The 19,938-nt window shown below is 49.2% G+C and overlaps 1 protein-coding gene across 5 annotated transcripts in view; it reads left to right on the top strand.

Annotated features, from left to right (window-relative positions):
* The window catches only part of PTPRC (protein tyrosine phosphatase receptor type C), a 654,339-nt gene that overhangs the window by 517,316 nt on the left and 117,085 nt on the right, over nt 1–19,938 (top strand). The window lies entirely within an intron of this gene.

Here is a 19,938-nt window from a genome sequence, read left to right as displayed (position 1 = left end):
TGATGTGTGTGGCGTGTACTGATGGTGAAATACTGCCAATTTCGTTTTTCACTATTGAAAGGCTATCTGTCCCATAGGACAGAATGGGAGTTTATTTTTTTTTAACACATATTTTATTGAATAAAAGCATTACAGTACATAATTAGACATTGCACCACCCCCTACGGAATTGTGACCAGATGGGGCGCAAATCTGCAAGGAAACCCTGCCAAGTATTACACCTTCGTACATCTCTTTTGGGGGCAACACAACCTGCATTAATCAGACATCTAATCTAATAGTACTGCGACTATACATCACTTCTCAATTGAATTTTAAGAAAACAAAAAGGAACGAGACCCAACAACCACCCCCCCACCACCTCCCCCCTCTGGGCTCATTCAACACATAAATGCACAACATTACATTTAGTAGATTCAACCTTGTTTCTCTGTACGCATCTGCTTTAGGAACCAAAATAAAGGGAGTACATTCCTAGCCAATGTTTACAGTGCCCATCTTAAGCGCTGGAAAATTGAACAAAGTATTTCCCCTGAGGCCACCGCTCCAAGGGAGCAGGGCTCTGCACTCCAGAGACCACTGCGACAACAATGTAGGAAGCGCAAACGGGCATGGAGCTTATTATATAAACAGTCCACGCCGCCAGAGAACTGAGTCAAACGAGCCAATTAACCAACACCCCACCCCAGATTGCGCTACCGACCACCGAGTTCAAAGCACAGACTACCAAAGAATCATCCGTTGAAAACTACTCACACACAGAGGGGAGCCTGCAGCAGAGTCCCCCCCCGGCCCCGCACCACCCGGGAGCCCCCCTGCCAAAAAGGACCTACCCCCACAGTCAGCCCCTCTCACATCAATCTCCAGGGGATCATCAGACTCATCCAGGGGATCCAGCCACAATCCTCTATAATCCGCCCACCTCTTCCATATTTTATAATGCTTCCGAGGACAGCCACGCGCGACGAAGATGGGTTGTTCTAGCCCCATGTTAAAATCTAGACCATTCCTCCAGGCAGAGAGCGGGGGCCCCGATCATTCTTCCAGCCTCTGGCGATGCCAGGGTGAACCCCAGGAGCAGCAGATGCCGTTTATAGGCTTTGCCACCGATCCCATCCATCACGTGGAGAAGAGCCAACCGCGGGGTGCGCGGGAGCCTCCACCCCAACACCTCTGACAAGCACGCGAAACCCCTCGCCAAAATCGGTACAATGCGGTGCAGGACCATACTGTATGGAGATAGATGCCCTCCTCCCAGCCGCATCGAAGGCACTCCGGGGAAGCGATTAGACCGGTTCGCCACAATCGGGCCCGGGTAAAATAGACGCGGTGCAGAAATTTAAATTGAATGAGCTGCAAGCGCATGGCTATCGCGGCCCCCGCGGGGCTGCTAGGGCCTCCCTTCAATCCTCTTCCTCAAGAGCGCCGATGTCCTCCTCCCACACTCCTCACAGTTTATCCATCGTCGGGGCACTATGGGTGACCAGGGAGTGGTAGATCCTCGAGATCTTTTTGGTCTCCAGATCTCTCATAAAGACCTTGGCCTCCAGGGGGCTAAACTCCGGGAGCACTTCAATGCCCACCAAGCTAGGGGAAAGGCCATGGCGGAGCTGCAGCTAACAAAAAAATTGAGATCGAGGCATGTGGAATTCTCTCTGCAGGTCCGTGAAGGACTTGAGTGTCCCATTCCGCACCACATCTCCCAGGGTCGAGATCCCTGTGGCATCCCAATCCTGAAAACTCCGTAAGGTCGCGAGCTTCGGCAATCGCCCGTTATGCCACAACGGGGTCTCATCCGTTAACTTATTCCACCACCCCATGCACTTTAAGGACTGTCACCAGATATTAAAGACTAGCTTCATAGCCAGCGGCAGATCCCTCCACAACGGCGCCAAATACAGTACCGTGTGTAGGGTGTGTGGCTCCATCAAGAGCCGCTCCAGTGCGTACGCCGGGTCTCCCCTGTCCCCATACCACCACTCGTTCAAAATCAGGAGATGGGAGGCCTGATAATAGGAGAGAATATCGGAGGTCGCCAGTCCCCCACATTATGTGGACAGAAAACACGTACGGATTGCAACTCGGACCGCTTTTCCCCCCCACAGGAACTGTCCCAGCGCAGAATTTACCTGCGAAAACCATCTGGGTGTTATCGGATATGGGTGGTTCTGCAGCTGGTAGAGCAACCACGGGTGTGTGATCATCTTAAAGATCGCCGACCAGCCAAATATCGTTAGAGGCATACGGGACCAGATTTTCATGTCCGAACTCGCGCGCTCCCAAACCGGTGCCAAGTACCTCTCCCATGATACCACGGGCATGTCCATGAGGAACACCCCCAGGTATTTGAGCCCTCCAACCGCCCTCCGCAGCGGCCCAGGGCCCCACCGCCTCGGGATCTCCCAGTATCCATATCGTGGACTTAAGGGGGTTCATAAACAGCCCAGAGGACTCGCCAAAGATTTCCATGACTTCCAGTATTCTCGGCCCGACCTGTTCAAGTCCGTCAGAAAGAAGAAGAAGTCATCGGTGTACAACGCAATTCTATCAGAGGCCCCCAGAGCCCACTCAAATCCCTTCAATTGCGCGTCCATGCGCACCCATGCCGCCAGCGGCTCCATAGCCAGGGCGAATAGGTACGGGGACAGGGGGCAACCCTGCCTCGTGTCACGCTGCACCAAGAAGCGGGAGGATACAGCCCCTGTCACCCTCACCGATGCCGTCAGCTTGGTGTATAGGAGGTGAATATAGGATAAAAAACATGGGCCAAAATTGAGTCTGCGCAAAAGGGCAAAGAGGTAGACCCAGCTGAGGGAGTCGAATGCCCAACTATGTCTGCCAGAAGAAGGGCAGCCGGGGTCCCGGACCGTCGAATTGCCGCCAGTGCCAAATGCGCCTAGCCTGATGTTGCGGTGCGTCGCCCGCTGAGGTATAAAGCCCGCCTGGTCCGGGAGTACCAGGGCCGATATATGCGGTAGGAGACGGTTAGGCAGCGCCTTGGCCAACACCTTGACCTCCACATTTATGAGCGAGATCAGATGGTAGGAGACATGCCGCTCCGGGGGCCGACCCGGCTTCAGAAACACCACCACCTCCGCATGACGCCAGTCCAGGGGAAGCTTACCCGCCTCCCTGGATTCCTCCACCACCGCATGATAATGCGAGGCCAGCTGGAGATGGTATCACCTAAAAAATTCACTCGGAAACCCGTTAGGGCCCGGCGCCTTCCCAGAATTGAGCTCCCCCAGGGCCCCAGCCAGTTCTTCGTCTGATAATGGTAGTTCCAATAACTGCTGCGTCTCATCAGACACAGCCTTCGGCGGGAGATCCACAATGAATCTCTCCACCCAATCCTCCGCCAGGCACTCCCGCGGGGCATAGAGGTCGGCATAGTACTCCGCAAAACTATCAGCTATTGATAGGGGGCCTACCAGCGGTCCTCCGTTCCCGTCCAGTATTCCCGGAAGGGCCTGTGGACGGAGGGTCCCCTGACAGAGCCTGTGCAGCCTTTTGCCAGATTTATCTCCTCATTGGCAGACTCTGCTACGCGTTGCCAGCCACGCCTGTCTCGCCTCTTCTAAAAGAAGAGAGGCATACGACTGCTGAGCCTGAAGCAGGCGTCGCACCCCCACGCCCCCACTATCCTCCCTACTCTGGCGCGCCAATCCCTCCACCTCCGCTTCCGCTTCTGCCCTAACCATAGTGGGTGCGTCCCTGCACCATTTCCGCGCAGCCGCGCACCAGGCGATGTCTGCCCCTCAAAGGGTAGGCTTCATCGCCTCCCATAAGGTCGTTGCGTCAGAGACCGAGACCAAGTTTGTGGTCAAATAGTCCGCGATTGCCTCCCTCATATGTTTGTCATATTCCGCATTTTGTAGATGCCACACCGAGAGGCGCCATCGGAACTGATGACGCGCCCTGCCCAGCTGCAAGTCAATGTACATTGAGGAATGGTCCGACAACCCCCTAGGGTGAATACCAGCCAACACCACCCTCGAAACCTCCCCCCGAGGAACAAAACACATAGTCAATCCTTGAGAAGGACGCATGCACTGCAGACAAAAATGTATACTCCCTCCTGGTGCCATGGTGAAGCCGCCACGTGTCCACCCAATCCAGACTAGACACCAGTGCATGTAACTTTGTGGGTTGGGAGCCCCCCCGGACCCCGTCCACCCTGGACCGATCCCTACTGGGGTCTATGACATCGTTCCAATGACCTCCCACCACAGAGACCATGTCAGGCATATCAGACCACAGCACAAACAACCGCTCCACCAGGGACCATTGCTATGGAGGGGGGCATACACACATCCCAGCAGCACCGGCTCCATTCCAATCATACCACGGACAAAAACGTAGTGCCCCTGTCCATCCAGCCACTGTTGAGCATGCACATAGGGAACCCTACGATGGATAAGAATAGCCACGCCCCTGGACCCCTGTGTGAAGCCGGCATGGAACACTTGTTGATAACCATAGAGCTGTAGACAGAGCACCTTGGAGCCCATTAGGTGAGTTTCCTGCAGAAAGAGAACATCCGCCCCAACCCGCTTGGCCTGTCGCAGGACCGCCCGCCGTTTGATTTTATCTAGAAGCCCACGAACATTCCAGCTCACCACCCGAAGGGTGGCCAGGGACCCTTGGGCCGTTGTCAACCCGCTAGCCATCTAGGTGCGCGCTGTTTGGGAGCCCCAAAAAGTAGTCGCAGCGATATGTATGTAAAGCATATGATGCTCGGTGTGACAGCGCAATCTAACCCCACAACCAAACCACCCCAACCCCCAACAAACCCCCCACCCCATACCTCATGAAACATTGAAGTACCTGTCACGGTCGGATTGGAGCCAGGCCCCCAACCGGGGGACCCGGGCCTCTCCCACCAATCGATCCCTAGCTTACCACCCATAACAGTTCCAATCCCTACCTACAAGTGTGAGAACTGCAGGGCTCGAGCCCACGCAGGGGCTCCCTCGGTATTACAGCAAGCATTATTGCACAACGTCCAATTACGTGGGTTCTTCAGTACTATCTCCTCCTGCTGGGACTGAGGATCCCGTCTTCTGTGTCCGGGGCACTGCATCTCTCCCGACCCCTGAGCTACATGATTGTGACCGCCTCCGGGACCGGGACCTCCGAGAGCCCCGCCGGTGCTGTCTCTGCAAGACCTGCTGCGCCTCCTCGCTCAACGATGAATCGGAATGCAGACCTGGGGGGGTATGGACCCTCACTCGCACAGTTTCATCCGTCCACTTGAAGACCTCTTCCGGAGAATCGCAGAAAAACGTCTGTGACTGAAACACCAGGCGAAGGCGCACCGTAAACAATAGGGCATACTGGAGCTTGAGTTCTCTTAGCCGGGCCTTAGCTGCCTGAAACGACTGGTGCTGCTGCTGTACGGTGCGTGTGTAATCTGAGAACTCCATGATCCGGTCATTTTCAAACCTTAGGGGTTCTTTAGCTCTGGCCTGTTTTAGGATGGCATCACGATCAAAGTAATTCAGCAGTTTCGCGATAACTGGATGAGGCCGGGCCCCGGCCGGTGGCTTCTGCACAAGCGCCCTGTGAACCCGCTCAATGGCGCAGGTTGATTCGCCGGGCCCGCCCTTCCGCATCCTCCACTCGCAGGGCCAGGCCCTTCTGGGTACTTTCCAATTTCGCCACCTTCTGCTTGAGGGCCACAACATCGTCTTCCACCCCCGATACGTGCGTTTCCACTTCCGTTATGCGGGACACAGCATTCCGCAAATCCTGCTGCAACAGCATCACGTCTGACCCAACCACGCCAATCTTGACATCGAGCATGTCCCTGTATTGGGTTATTGCGGCAAACAGCGTCGCGTTGTCCGGCGGGCCCTCCTGTGAGGGTCCGACAGCACCACTCGCCCCCCCCGGGCAAGTAAACTTGTCAATGGGCCCATGCGTAGTAGGGCCACTGCCCCCCTTGCCTCTCGTCATGGCGAGCGCTGGCTTGCTCCCCACAGCCCCCCCCTGGGGGGACTCCGCCAACCGCACCTTCACATGAGACCCCCACCGGTTACACTGTCACTAGCCCCTTCGGGTGGGTTGCCCTCAGAATGGGGCTTGCAGGCCAAGGGACACAGCCAATGGGCATAGACTCTGCCTAGGTCTTGTAGTGCCTCGCCCCTCACCGCTGAAGGCTCAACCGCTGCTCCTGAGGATGCGGGCTGCCCCCACCTAGGCCACAGTGTGGGCCCGGGCTTACTCCAGCCTCCACGCGGGCTCCCCTGTCGTCCGGTCTGCACCCGCCTCACCGCCACTCCCCCAGTGCGACCCGGCCCGGCCGCCGATCTCTCTGCAGGGGGGGGGGTGGGCCCACACTGTCACTTACACCTTCCAGTTTCCCTCGTTAAGGGGCCCGCAAGTCACCGGGCCGTGACCAAGCCACTGGCGAAGCAGGGGGAGGGGGCAATCAGCACTCACTCTGCGGGACTACCACAATGCCATGCCGCTCACCGCCGATGTCCAGCCGTGGCTCCCAGGAAGGCGGGCCACCCCCAGCGGGCCCCCGCATGCACACCGCCCGCGTCTCCGCTTTCCAGCCTGCACCAACTTCGCCACCACTCCCCCCACGCGGCCCAGCCCAGCCGCCGATCTCCCGAAGGACAGAGGGAGGGGGGGTCCCGACTAGAGGGGGCCCCAGCGGGCAGAATGAAGCCCCACACTCCCCTCCAGGCACCACCGCAAACCAGACCACGGCCCCAGGCAGCGGGACGTGGGGGCAACTACCCACACTGCAGCAACACCGGGAACAACCCGGCAGACAGAACGGAGCACTCCCCCGCCATCTCCTCACCGGTGGGGCCGCATCCAATGTCGTTCCTGGGCCAGCCCGCCCTGCCCACAGCCTCGATTCCGGTCGGCGCTCCTCCGCTGGGTATAAGCCACCCGCCGTCAGCCGTGCAGTCCTGGACCCTCTAAATTAAAGGTCCCGGCTTCTCTGATTCCCACTAGGCTACAGCACGCCAGACCAGCTGCCTTTGTCTACCGGCACCGCAACCACTCAGCAGGGGCACCGGACCGTCCCGGCCGGCTACCAAAGGAAGGATATCCCCTCAAGGACCACTAAAGCGTCCGAGGGAGCAGGATTAATGCCGGATAAGTGCTGGGCTGGATGGAGCTAACTAGCACACGTCCGCCATGCTGGCCTGCCTAGCCACGCCCCCCATGGGAGTTTATTTTTAACATATTATAAATATAACTTTCCATTGGGACAAAATGGGAAGGTAAAGTTTAGTATGCCTGAACTCAGAATATAAAGATGCATCTTTTAGTAAGGATGATTTTTACATTCTGTGCTTGAAAATTCCACTTTTAGAAAGTAGTTATTTTCTTGCTTAGTCATCCTGCCTCTGCTAGGTTTGTGTATTGACTTTCTGGCTTTGGAGTGACAGGGGCTGGGAATGTGCATTCTGTTCAGACAGCCACTTGGGGGTTTGAGGTGTGTCCTGCCTTTCCAGGGTGAGTCAGGGCTAGGCTGAATAGACCTAGGCTGCATTCAGAGTAAGGGGAGGAGATTTCTTTCACACCTGAATGGGCCTTGTCTGCCTTGTACAATGCTGTCTCCACCTCCTGCCAGGAAACTGCACCAGAGAGGACAGAACTGGTTTTGGCTGTGCAAAGAGCTTCTGCCACTAGAGAACAAAGGATTTTGTGCTATAAAAAGTGGGGCACAGACCCCTGAACTTTAGATCATTTCTGGAATTCAAGAAGAACCTTTACCAAGGAGAAGAGCTGGAGAAACTGAGGAGAAGTACTGCCCCTTTGCTGTATGCTGTCTGGGGCTGGCCTGCAGTGGCTGTTTCTGCCAAGGAAAGGATAAGGACTTTGCTGTGTTCTCAGCTTGAGGAAGAACTGCAAGGTCTTGAAGTAGAGCTTGCCTCCTATTTTTGAAGTCTCAGGGATACAAAGACTTCACCCCCAGCTCCCCTTAACTCAATTCTCACCTGCCAAGAGGTGCCTGCTGCTGTTCTGGGCCTCTGGAGGTTATTCCTGGTGTTTGGAGCTGGAAACGTAACGCACCAAGGAGAAGCGCAAGACATCCGTACATTGTTTCCGATGCATTGCCGAAGAAACCGATTCAGCGCCTGCCCGCAGCTCCAGAATTCACTGCACGTCGCATCGAGTGCACAATCTATGAAGGCTGAGATCACCACATCGATTCCGACGCAAGCCTTGCTGTGTGGCTGCAAGAATCAACGCATCGTGGGACCGCGCTGAAGAAATCAACACAGTGCCATTGCCGCCGCCAAATCAAGAACCAACTCATCCCCAATCCTCATGCATCGCACCGGGGTGGCAATTCTACAAGGACACTGGGGCCACATGACGAAACTGACGCATCACCTCCCTGCGCAGTAAGAAACCGACACATCACCTCCCCTTCAGTAAGGAACCAGCACATCCCCTCCTCTGCATGACAGTAAAGAACCAACTCATCACCTTCTCTGGAGTAAGGAACTTACACATCACCTTCCCTGCATGTAAGGAACCGAAGCATCACCTTCCCTGCTGCTGTCTTTCTTGCACTTGATTTTGACGCATCCATGGTACTTTGTGTGAAAAGTGTTACATCTGCAATTTGCTTTGAACAGAACTGTTTCTACCTTTTGAAAGTCAAGTTTTTATTACTGTATTGTTAATTTTTGTCGCATGGTTCAGATAAAGAGAACTTATTTTTCTAACCTGGTGTGGTGTCCATTTGTAGTGTTTTCACTGTATTACTGTATGTGTGCACAAATGCTTTACACACTGCCTCTGCGATAAGCATGTCTGCTCATGCCAAGCTACCAAGGGGGTGAGCAGTGGTTATTTTAGACGTATATCCCCCTTACCCTGACTAGGAAGAAGGGCCCCTACTTGGACAAAGAGACCTACCTCTGCCAACTAGAGACCCCGATTTCTAAAAGGATGACTTAAAGAGATTTTTGGAGCTGCTAGAAGAGAATTGAATGAACATTTCAAACTTAGAGACATTGACACGCTGAGTTGATGCAGATATCTGGCCTTGTTAGAAACAAAATGACACTAAAGAAAGAATTAGACTGGGAAACATGATGAGAAAGTGGTCGACAGGGGGTAGAGAGGAACACAAAAGACAGAGTACACAAGAGACAGGTGAAGATCATCTCTGTAAGACTGAGCATGATAGAAGAATAGCAGTTGCATACAATGATTTAGAATTGTGAATCAATGTGCAAACATATGAAATATCTCTCAGTGTATAACACACTTCTACCCCACTGGACACAGCGAGTTGTATACAGTAGTTTAAAGCCCACCATGCTAAAACATTTCCTCAATGTATTAGATTTCTATCCAAAAATACACTTAATATGATCACAATGTTAACTAAGGATGGGCGTAGTTCGCGAAGTAGCGCTACGCGAAGCAACGCGAAGTGCACTTCGCACTACGCGAACTTCAGGTAGCACTACGCGAGCTGCGTAGTAGCATGTTCGCACTGTGCAAGATGCATTTTCAATGATTGCACAGTGCGAACAAGCATCCGGCACTGTGCAATCATTGAAAACGGCATCTTGCACAGTGCGAGCTGTAGTTTTCTGCCGCTCGAGTAGATTTTTACTCGAGCGGCAGCTTTCTCAATGCGAACTGGTAGTTTCTCATCGCGAGCGGTCGCGAGCATGCAAGACCACTCGCAATGAGAAACCTGACGTCCCCGCGTTGAGAGTCTCGCCGGGATGTCATTTTGCTTGCTCGCGGTCGCGAACATGACGTTGAGGACCGTGAACAAGCAAAAAATGACCGCTGCACTACGCTACGCTGTGCTACGCGTGTTCGCACTGTGCTACGTGCAGCTCGTGTAGTGCAAAGATGCGCAAACTTCGCAAACTACGCGAGCGTAGCGTAGTGCTTTGCCCAGGGTTAATGTTAACTGAGGTGACGAATATAGGACAAGGAGGATTCTTTACTATTATACAGTGGAAAATTAGAGATTACAAACATTTTCATCAACCCATCCATGCTACTCATACCCAAGCCCACATGTTTTGTGATGCTAAGACAATTTTGCTTCAGTATACTTTACAGAATCTAATGCCACACAACTCACAAAACTTGAATTTGCTTAGTCTAGATTCACGTCGGCATCTTTCACTGACTAATATCTCGCAATGGGTTCTGGGGTGTGCAAAGCTGAAGTCACACATAGTGTGTTGTAGTACGAATTCATGGCAGGGCTACTCCACTCAAGTATGCTAGAACCCACAGATAACAGATCCGAGAACACAAATCCAGACCTAAAGAAGCCCTCTGCCACAGACATATAGAACACAGTACATTATATCCCCCTAGTATCAAATGCAAGACAAAACACAGTACTGACATTACCATATTTTATCCCTGGAAATGTGTACACTATATCTCCCAATCACAATACCACATCATTAACATTGTCATCTCAGCATACATGGCTTATGTGCATATACCAACAGACAGAATATGCTGCATGCCTCAGATCATAAGGAACGGATATCACCCTACTCTAGAAGATACATCTCTCTGCTCTAGATGGCCCAAAAACTGATATAAATTTGTTTTTTGCTTGGGAACGGGATTTTGCTTTCTAATCTGCTCTTTGTGTACCTTTGGTCACAAAGGTCTTTTGGATATGTGGGTGGCCGTTTCCCAGTTGTTCCCTCGAGCAACCCCCAGATACTATAGGTATTTTGATTGTAATAATGGTATTGCTCAATATCTGACCTAGCCGGGCTCCAAAGTTACATTGTCTTGAGAGGAAACTGGAATTTAACTATAGACCCACTATGTTATGTAAATGTTTTTGTACTTGTACAGCACGCAGCTACCCGGACCGGGTCTCCCGGCGCTTGTACTCATACCGCTAAGGAACCCTTCCTGGTTTTCCTTGTGAAGTGTCCACTCCTGGGCACCCCCATGGTGAAACCAGGAATACTCGCGCTGTTGGGGCCATTGTGGAGATTAAGCAAGCTATTGCCCAGAGTTGCAGCGTGGGACCCATGATTAGAATAGGTACTGAGGCGAGAATATCCGGTCAGAGGAATTTGAGCCCAAGACCCGCCGAGGCGGGAATCGAACCCTGGTCCCGGGCCAGAGCTCTGCATCAAGGTCTGCCGCTCTAACCATTGAGCCACACTTCTCCACCATAACATAACAACTCTGTACTCAAAGATGTTTGTGAAGATTTCAGACTGCTGGATGCATGGCTACGTTTACTCCCAGAGGATAAAGAATTCACAATACCGTCTAAACCCTATATTACAGAATCCACTATAGATTCCTGTTTAATGCAGTCATCCATAATTCCTGTTAGAACTGGATGTGAAATATATTATGTGGGATATTAGAGCATTCACTAGTACAATTGGAGCTGTAACTTGGTCTAATCCCCCCAACTACAATTTGTTGGTGTCTGCAAGAGTCCAAATATAAAACCTCCATACAGAATGAAAAACCCAGTTCACATATCAGAACATACACATTAGAAACTGAAACCTGTGAAATCACAGCACAGACTCTGTGGGCAGCAGGAAAAGTAATGTGGAAGGGACTACATATGCAAGACTCTTCCATAGCACATAAGAAAGTAATTACCAAACAAAAACAAGTACACAAATTGATAAAATGGCTCCAATCACAATACACATCCAGATTATCCCTGAATTAAGAAAAAGCGATAGAAAAAGCAACTTTGAATACATTTTTCATGAATGAGGCAGAAAATGCACATACCAACGAAAATTAGGAAAACCACAGATTACTTTCTCTACCACACGCAACCTAGTGGGCCTTCTTCGACACCATCCAGTGGAGACAGCCAAGGCCTTCACCTCATTCTATGAGAACTATTTAATCCTTAGACTGTGCACTGTGGTGGAAGAAGACTTTTTAAGACCCTTAGAATGACCATTCCTTATGCCAGAGAAGGCCATTAAGCATTTATGTACTTAACAATCACTCTGGGAAGAAGGGTTCTTCAGCAAATTTTTCAAGATGGGTTTGTCATTGTTGGCCTGATCCTTAAAAGCGGCCTATAAAGAGAATCTTCAGAATGTGCCAATAATAAAGCAATGATTTATTTAATCCCCAAAGAAGCGAAGGACCCCTTGTACTATTGCAGCTACTGCATGAAAATTCATATATAAAATATTTATCCAAATTATGGGTTAGTGCTAAGAGCGGTAATCCCTTTCCTGAAACATGACACAAAGAAGCCACTGTATTGTCACTCAATGATGAAAAAGTGTTTGATTGCACAGATTGGGGATATCTTTTTAGGACACTATGCATAGAAAGGCTTGGAGAAAAATCAATATCAAAAATGAAATGGCTTTACAAACAACCAAGAGTCCAGGTTAACTTTTGAGGTTTCCTCGCTAGACAGATTGGGATTAAACTGGGAAGCAGACAGGGAGGCCGTATCTTTTCCCTGCTGTTCTTATTAGTGCTAGAACTCTTTTCAGTGACAACATGAGCATCTAACGACACTATGGGTTAGACACAGCAATGGGACACAAAGTTCTTGTTTTGTGATAATGACATTCATTCATTCATTCATTCAAATATTCTTTATTCAGCTAATAAAAGCCATAAAAGCATCAAATAAAAACACCAAACACTAAATATTAGAGCAAGACAACACAACAGATACAGTTTACATATATAGATTTCCCTAAAACCGTATTAAAATAGAGGGTAAAATAGATATATAAATCGTTGTTAAAAACAAAGTCTATAAAAATTCTGCTTATAGTATTCGTCAGTAGAAAAGAATTCTAGTCCATTTCATCAGGGAAAATACAAATTCAGCTACACAGGAGACATATTTCTCCTAATTTTTACAGCACTAGAAAAATAGCTGGCAACTCTGAAACAAACCATGGGCGAGGAAAGCATCTGCAGGTATAGTAATGTTGGTCTTGCTTGGATCAAATGACATAGACTCAGAAGCAGGAGAATGTATATTTGAGCAAAGGGACATACATTTCACAAAAAAGAGGCAAGTGCAAAGTGTCCTGTTCAGAAGAATTGTCACAAGGACAAGCCCTTGACACCCAGGCTTCGAGAAGCCTTTTGGAAAGGCTAGTAGCCAATGGATAAGATTCAGTCTGAATCTGGTTAACAGTTAATGATGATAGACGATATTGACAAGAGACAAGGGTAGGGGTGCACCTGTGGGCAGGGACTAGGGTGATTTACCGTCTTACTGTGGGTTTAGTAAATTTCACACCCTCCCTGTCCACCTTTCGCGGGCCAGGAATCGAGATTTGATACTCCTGATGTCAATAGATCGTGACAGTTTAGGGTTTGTGTACAGATCAGTGCAGCCTAGACCTCTCATCTGCTCCACTATGTATCCTAACCAAGGAATATGCAGAGCCCCCTCCAAAGCCATGCAGTTCTCTATAACAAGATGGCTAAGGGTTGGTTGTGGGGAGGACCAAATTCTTATCCATTGTACTACAGGTGCAACTGCAGTGTGATCAGAAATGTATCCCATGCCAAGCTCCTCGTGCAACGTGAACACAGGGATGCAGTGGGGGACAGCAAGTAGGCTATGAAAAAATCTATTTTCCTCCATCTTCAGATCTTCCACTTCCTTATATCCCCGCACGTCACAGCCGTAGGAGGCATCAGGATGCATTTTTTCCTATACACTTTTAACAGTGCAACGGCGGGCTTTGTTCCCAGACTTTTTGCAAAGTTAATGGTAGCCCCGACCGCCCTTGCCAGAACTTTCTCTTTGTGTGCTCTCTGTACAACCCACGACAGGTTGTTGTCAAACAGCACACCCAGGGACGGGAAGGTTTGGACTTCAGGGAGTTCAGCTCCCCCTGCAGAAGAACTTACTCATCGCTGCCTTCTAAGAGCCAATTGTCATGGTATGTGATTTAGAAAAGTTGGTTGCTAGATCAATCAAGTTCATAAAATCTATAAAAGCATCTAAAAGTTTTTGTCGGTCTACACCTGTCCTTGCAAACAACACTGCATCATCTGCATACAGAAGTGTGGGTATGAGTTTGGCGCCAGCTCTCGGTATGTCTCTACTAGTAGCGAGAGGATGTCCCCTAGCTTGTTAATACAGAGTGTAAACAATAGGAGGGCCAGGATACAATCCTGCCTGATCCCACTCTTGACAGCCCATGAGGATGACACACAGCCATCCTCATTGTACCTCACCATTGCCCGGGTGTTATTATGGGCAGAGTGTAGAAAGGCCACTAGCTCCACCTCAAGACCCAACCCCAAAAGAATTGACCGTAACTTGGATCTGTTATACTGTAAGTCTGAAACTATATTAGACTAGTCTAACCCGATAGTTATCCGATCCAGAACCACTTTCCCCATGATTTTTGCAGCTGATTCTAGGAGGGGGATTAGTCGATAACATGCTGGATCATCCCTCGAGCCCTTTTAATTAATAATAGGTATAATCGTGGCCATTGACCAGGAACAGGGAAGATCACAGGAACAGGCCGCATTAAACACTTGTGCCAAAATCCTGGCCCAGGTTAGAGTCTGCTTTATACAATTCACCCAGTACTCTATCCGGGCCAGGCGCTTTCACTCCAGCTGTAGCCAGAATAGCTTTTAGTACCTCTTCAGTATTAAAATACAATGGGGCACCATCTATACCAGAGTCCCACTGAATATCCCCTCAAGGTGTGGAACCAATCTTTCAGCAGCTATAGTGCAATCGGTTTTGGCATTTGCTGTATCTGAGAAGAAGAGGCTTTTAACCACTTACCAGAACTTTGTACTGTCTGTCAGCACACTTGCCTCATCAAGTGCCTCCAAGGCTCGGGCCCTAATGATATTCTTCCTATTCTTAATTGCGGATTTATAGGTCCTCCTAGAAGATCTAACCAGTGGCTCATCCCTTGAGCATTTCTTGAGGGCGTGAATTAAATTCCTGTGCACCCTGGTACGAGTGTTGTCAAACCACCTGCACTCTTTGTGGCTTTTAATCCTGGTTTTAATCATGAGGCCATTGGATATATACTTTGTTATTTTATTAAACGCATCTAAAACCACTCTAAAACCACTCTATCCTGCAATCTCATATCATGCAGAGCAAATTCTCTTTGGCACAATCTGCATATAAGTGATCTAAAAAAAGTCTATGGTACCACCTTTGACAATTTTAACCCACATGCTTAATCTTTTGTGCTAAGATTAACCCTGGGCGTAGGACTACACTATGCTCGCGGAGCGTGCATAGTTTGCGCTACTACGCACTATGCGAATTGCATGTAGCACGAAGCACAGTGCAAAAACGAGTAGTGTAGCCGGCATTTTTTGCTTGCTCGCGTTCCTCACCCTCAAGTTGGCGACCGTGAGCGAGCAAAATCAACATCCCGGCGAGACTTTTTCCTTGTTCTCAATGAGCAACATAAAGTTGCTGGTCGCGAGCGTGGAAAATAAACCTCCCGGCGAGATTCTCAATGCAGGGAGGTCAGGTTTCTCATTGCAAGTGGTCGCATATGCTTGTGAGCGTTTGCGATGAGAAACTACCAGCCCGTGTTGAGAAAGCTGCAGCTCGAGTACAAATCTACTCGAGCGGCAGAAAACGACTGCTTGCACTGTGCAAGATGCCGTTTGCAGTGATTGCAGAGAGCGGACAAGCATCTGGCACTGTGCATTCAGTGCGAACAGCATTTCCCTACCGCACTGCACAGTTCAAGTAGCTACGCCTAGCGTGCGTAGTGAGAAGTGCACTTTGCGTAGCTATGCATAGCGCTACTATGCAAACTACGCCCAGGGTTAGCTATGACCAGAGTTTGGAATGCTCCTACTCTATAAAGGCTTGAGTACAGTACACCAGTTCAACCAATAGAGGGTTATGGTCACTAGGGGTGGTCCACGAGACTGTCATCTTTTGTACTGCAGGAGCTAGGGGAGCAAAGACCATTATGAAATCAATAGTACTAGAGAGACTCCTACCTACAAACAGTGGGGACTGGTGCATTTGTGCCCCATAGTTCTAGGCAGAACAAGTTATTTGCAGCCAGGAATTCCTCTATTAAATGTCCTGACTCTGTCTGTTCAAAGTGGTAGGGCATCCATGTGCCTCCCCCCAAACTACAGCCCAAATGACAGAGGTGCATATTAAAGTCACCTACAAATATGACCTCATAGCATGAGTTTTTCCTCTCACCATATTGTTCAAGGAACCTCTCCAGTGCTATTAGGTGTTCAGTAGCAGAGATTCTACATCAGGAATTGTAAAAATGTACTACTAGCAGAGGGGGGCGATTGGCAAACAACATCTCTATTACTAACAGATAGGCTGAATGCGACCCTACGGTTCTGATGGAACAAGGGAGTTTACATGAGACTAATAGAAGAAGTTCTCCCTAAGGTCCACCTGCTATAGATGGAAGTGCACTTTTAAAATAGGAAGTAAAGCCATCCAAATAAAAATTGTCAGTAGTGTTTCAGATTTCCTGTGGTTCAGTTATATGACAACACATTATCAGCCTCTGTCATGAAACTTCATACCCTTTAGATCTAAGACCAGCTATGTTCCAAGACAAGATCTTCAAGCAAGAAGAATCTGAGACAATGGAAGTTAGTTTAGGTGGAGAGGTAAACACATTACCCATCTGCGATACAATACTTGGGACCTGCAGCTCAACCCCAACAGGAGGTAGTCAGTCACAACCGTCTAGTTCAACCTTTTCTTGCAGGGGATCAAATCTGTTGGTTAAGGGGAGTACAAACCTACCATTCTCAGCCTGAGCCATTCTAGGATGCATTTGGGAAGACTGTCTGGGGCAAATGGAGCAGAAGAGATTAGTTGGATACAATTACTGCAGGCAAACAACCTTAATTGATGTTTTAGAAGTCTGAATAAAAGAACTCTCAAAGAGTGCTTTACCATGAGCGGGATGTCTTACATTAATTACTACACAGTCTCCTGCCATATTTTTTCCTAACCCTGTGACCTCCCCACCCACCCTTCTGGCCATAATGATGTGGGGAGACAGACAGTGCCCATTATATATGTTGCTGTCACACCAGTGAGTTATCTTGTGTAAAAGGTCCACTGTGGTTTCTTTTGAACCTCGGGTGGAGGGGGGAACTCCTGTTACAATAGCCACTAGGGGCGCTGACTCTGGGGGCAACTCTAGGGAAGTCGAGAGACCTGAACCGAACTGTGGATTTAAGTTTGTGGTCAGTGGAGCAAGTTGAGTCCCCTTTGAATATGCTGCCCCCGTCACCTCATTCTTCTGTATAAAGGTGTCCGATTTGTTGTTGGAGGCCCATGTATTCCCATCTCCTTGACTCTCCCTCTGTATCCAGGACTTCTATCAATGGGTTGCCCCATTGGAACTTCATGTACGTTAGTCGTGGGGGGGGCGTGTAGATCAGGCCAGCGTGTGTAGATGCATCTGCTCTACTGCCCCCACAGCAACAGGGTTTATACCAGGGTTTAATAGCCTAGGTGTTGTCACAGAGAAGGTCTCCTGCTTCGCCTTAATGCCTTCCAACTGTAAGCATATGAGGGCTATCAATGTTTTGAGCAGGAGTTCCAGCTTGGGAAAGAACATTTCTTGCCAATTGTTCCATATCTGTGTTAACATTTAATAAAGGCTTTCTCTGTAACTGTGACTGAGTCACTCTCTCCCCCCCCTGTCTTTTTTCTTTCGGTTGGGGGCCAATCCTGGGCGGAGTCCTCTTCTACAGTTAACCGCCCATTGTTGCCATTGGTGGCTTGAGCGATCGTTGTATAAAGTGCAAGTTAAGCTGTAGGGCAAGTGCCGGGTTATGCATTTTTATCAATTTTGTGGTTGTCTAAAGACAGCAAATACTGGCTAATCTTGTCTGCTTCAAGAGATAGCCTCCTCTCAGTCATGGCTATCTCATTACAGATAACGTTGGCTTCCCTGATTAGGAACAAGCCTATAGTACTAGAATAGCTTCCCCTGTTGCCCCAGCAGGTAATTCCCTTTTCCCCATTATTCAGGGCGTACAACAAATGCTCAGCACATTATACGGGGCTCGTGGGACATGGCAATGGAAGCATGTAATACTAGCACAAATCACGAAAAGGAAGCAAGACTGCCAGCTGGAGAATACAGGACACAGACAGAATTCAGGATTGTAACAGAATAAGGAAGTACACAGTACCTGAGTCCTGTGCGGGAAAACAAACAAACCTGGGCCAGCGGAGCCACAATCGATCGCAGACGGGCACACTCGGTCCCACTCATGGCCCAGGCGCGTGCTGCGCACGTCCCACGCTTTGGGAAACCTGGTGGGTTCTTATCAAGTGCCTCCTGCCGCAAAAACAGCCGGCAGCGTTCTGCTCCTTGCGTCTCTCTGCTGCGATGGGAACTGTGGGTTATAGTCCGCCCTAAGCAGCAACAGCGGCTCCCTCGCTGCTGGAGCCCTGATGGGTTCTTATCACGCGCCTCCTGGCGTGGAAACAACCCGCAGCGTTCTACCTCCTGCTGCTCCCTGCAGTGATGGGAACTGTGGTTGTGGTCCGCTCCAAGCAGCAACAGCGATAATGACATACTGCTGACTCTTTCCCAAAAGGATACATCTCTGCCAGCCCCAATGATGTTGAGTCAAGATTTTCCCCAATTTTCTGGGTATAAAATTCCATTGAGCAAATGCGAGGAATTACCACTCTCGAAAGACACTACAAAACCAGCTTGCACTGCTTTGCAATTAAATGGATGTCAGATGGAATGTGATACCTCTGCATTATATCTTCTATAGGGCTAGAACATATTATCAACAATAAGTTAGATCCCTTCATACTCAGCACAGAAAATTACATGGCGCATAGGAAGCAACTGAATTCATAACTGTGGGGAGTGTCCAACGATCAAAATGACAGTAGACCAAAGATACAATTATGTATTTGGCATGCTGTCCTTTCTCATCTCCAGATCCCCCTTGAACCAAATAGACAGTGACATTAAATCCTTTGCTGGGCAAGGAACCTGCCACAATTGAAAGCCACAGAGCTACATGCACACACTGAATGAAGGGGTCTCCGACTACTGCACATGAGAAGCTAATAACTAGCACATCATCTATCACAGTTGATACATGGCCTTCAGAGACGTGAAGACACACCCCTATGAACACAGTGAGAATTAAACTTATTGGGGAGAAGAAAAGAACTTGATGCAGTTCACAAACACAAAGAGCCCCAGAACAATCCACAGACCAACAACTCCTGACCATGTTTGCCGATTGGAATCATGCACATAAATTGCTGCACATCTATCCCTAGAATACACTCAGATGCATAGCCCTGGAACAATGCTGCAAAAAGTGGAAGGAAAAACTAATTATTAGAGGTACTGGGAGAAGAAAAGAATAGAACATTTAGATTATATGTACAACGAATAAGGATTGAAAACATTCCAAAAACTAAAGATTAATCCACTTTAGATGCCAAGGGGCAGATTTACAAGTACCTTGCACCACTTTTGCCTCATTTTTAACATGTAAAAGTTGACACAAAAGTGGCACAAGGGCAGGGCCGGACTGACTACCGGGCAGTTTGGAATGCTGCCGAGCTGGGGGCTGATTTCACTGCGGTGGGGGCTGATTTCGTTCATGTAGACCTGCTTGTGCTTCGAAATAATTAAAGCAAAACAAATTTCGTTTCACACACGCAGGTCTCCATGAACGAAATCAGCCCCCAGCTCAGCAGCATTCCAAACTGCCCGGTAGCCAGTCCGGCCCTGCACAAGGGGCTTGTAAATCTGCCCACATGTATATGTTGCAATACAGACCGCTTTCCCATTGTTTATCCAATAAACTTGGCACACAGAATGTGACATTACACATTTTACCCATTAAATCTTAACTAAAACATGGGGAAATTGCAAGGGAGTGATATCTGGCCTACATAGTCTACTAAGTTTTAATCACATTTTTCCCTCCTCGCAA

The sequence above is a fragment of the Lissotriton helveticus genome, chromosome 1_1 (assembly GCF_964261635.1).
Source record: "Lissotriton helveticus chromosome 1_1, aLisHel1.1, whole genome shotgun sequence".
Taxonomy (NCBI): Eukaryota; Metazoa; Chordata; class Amphibia; order Caudata; family Salamandridae; genus Lissotriton; species Lissotriton helveticus.
The sequence above is the reverse complement of the archived record's forward strand: the minus strand, read 5'-3'. Positions and strand labels throughout refer to the sequence as shown.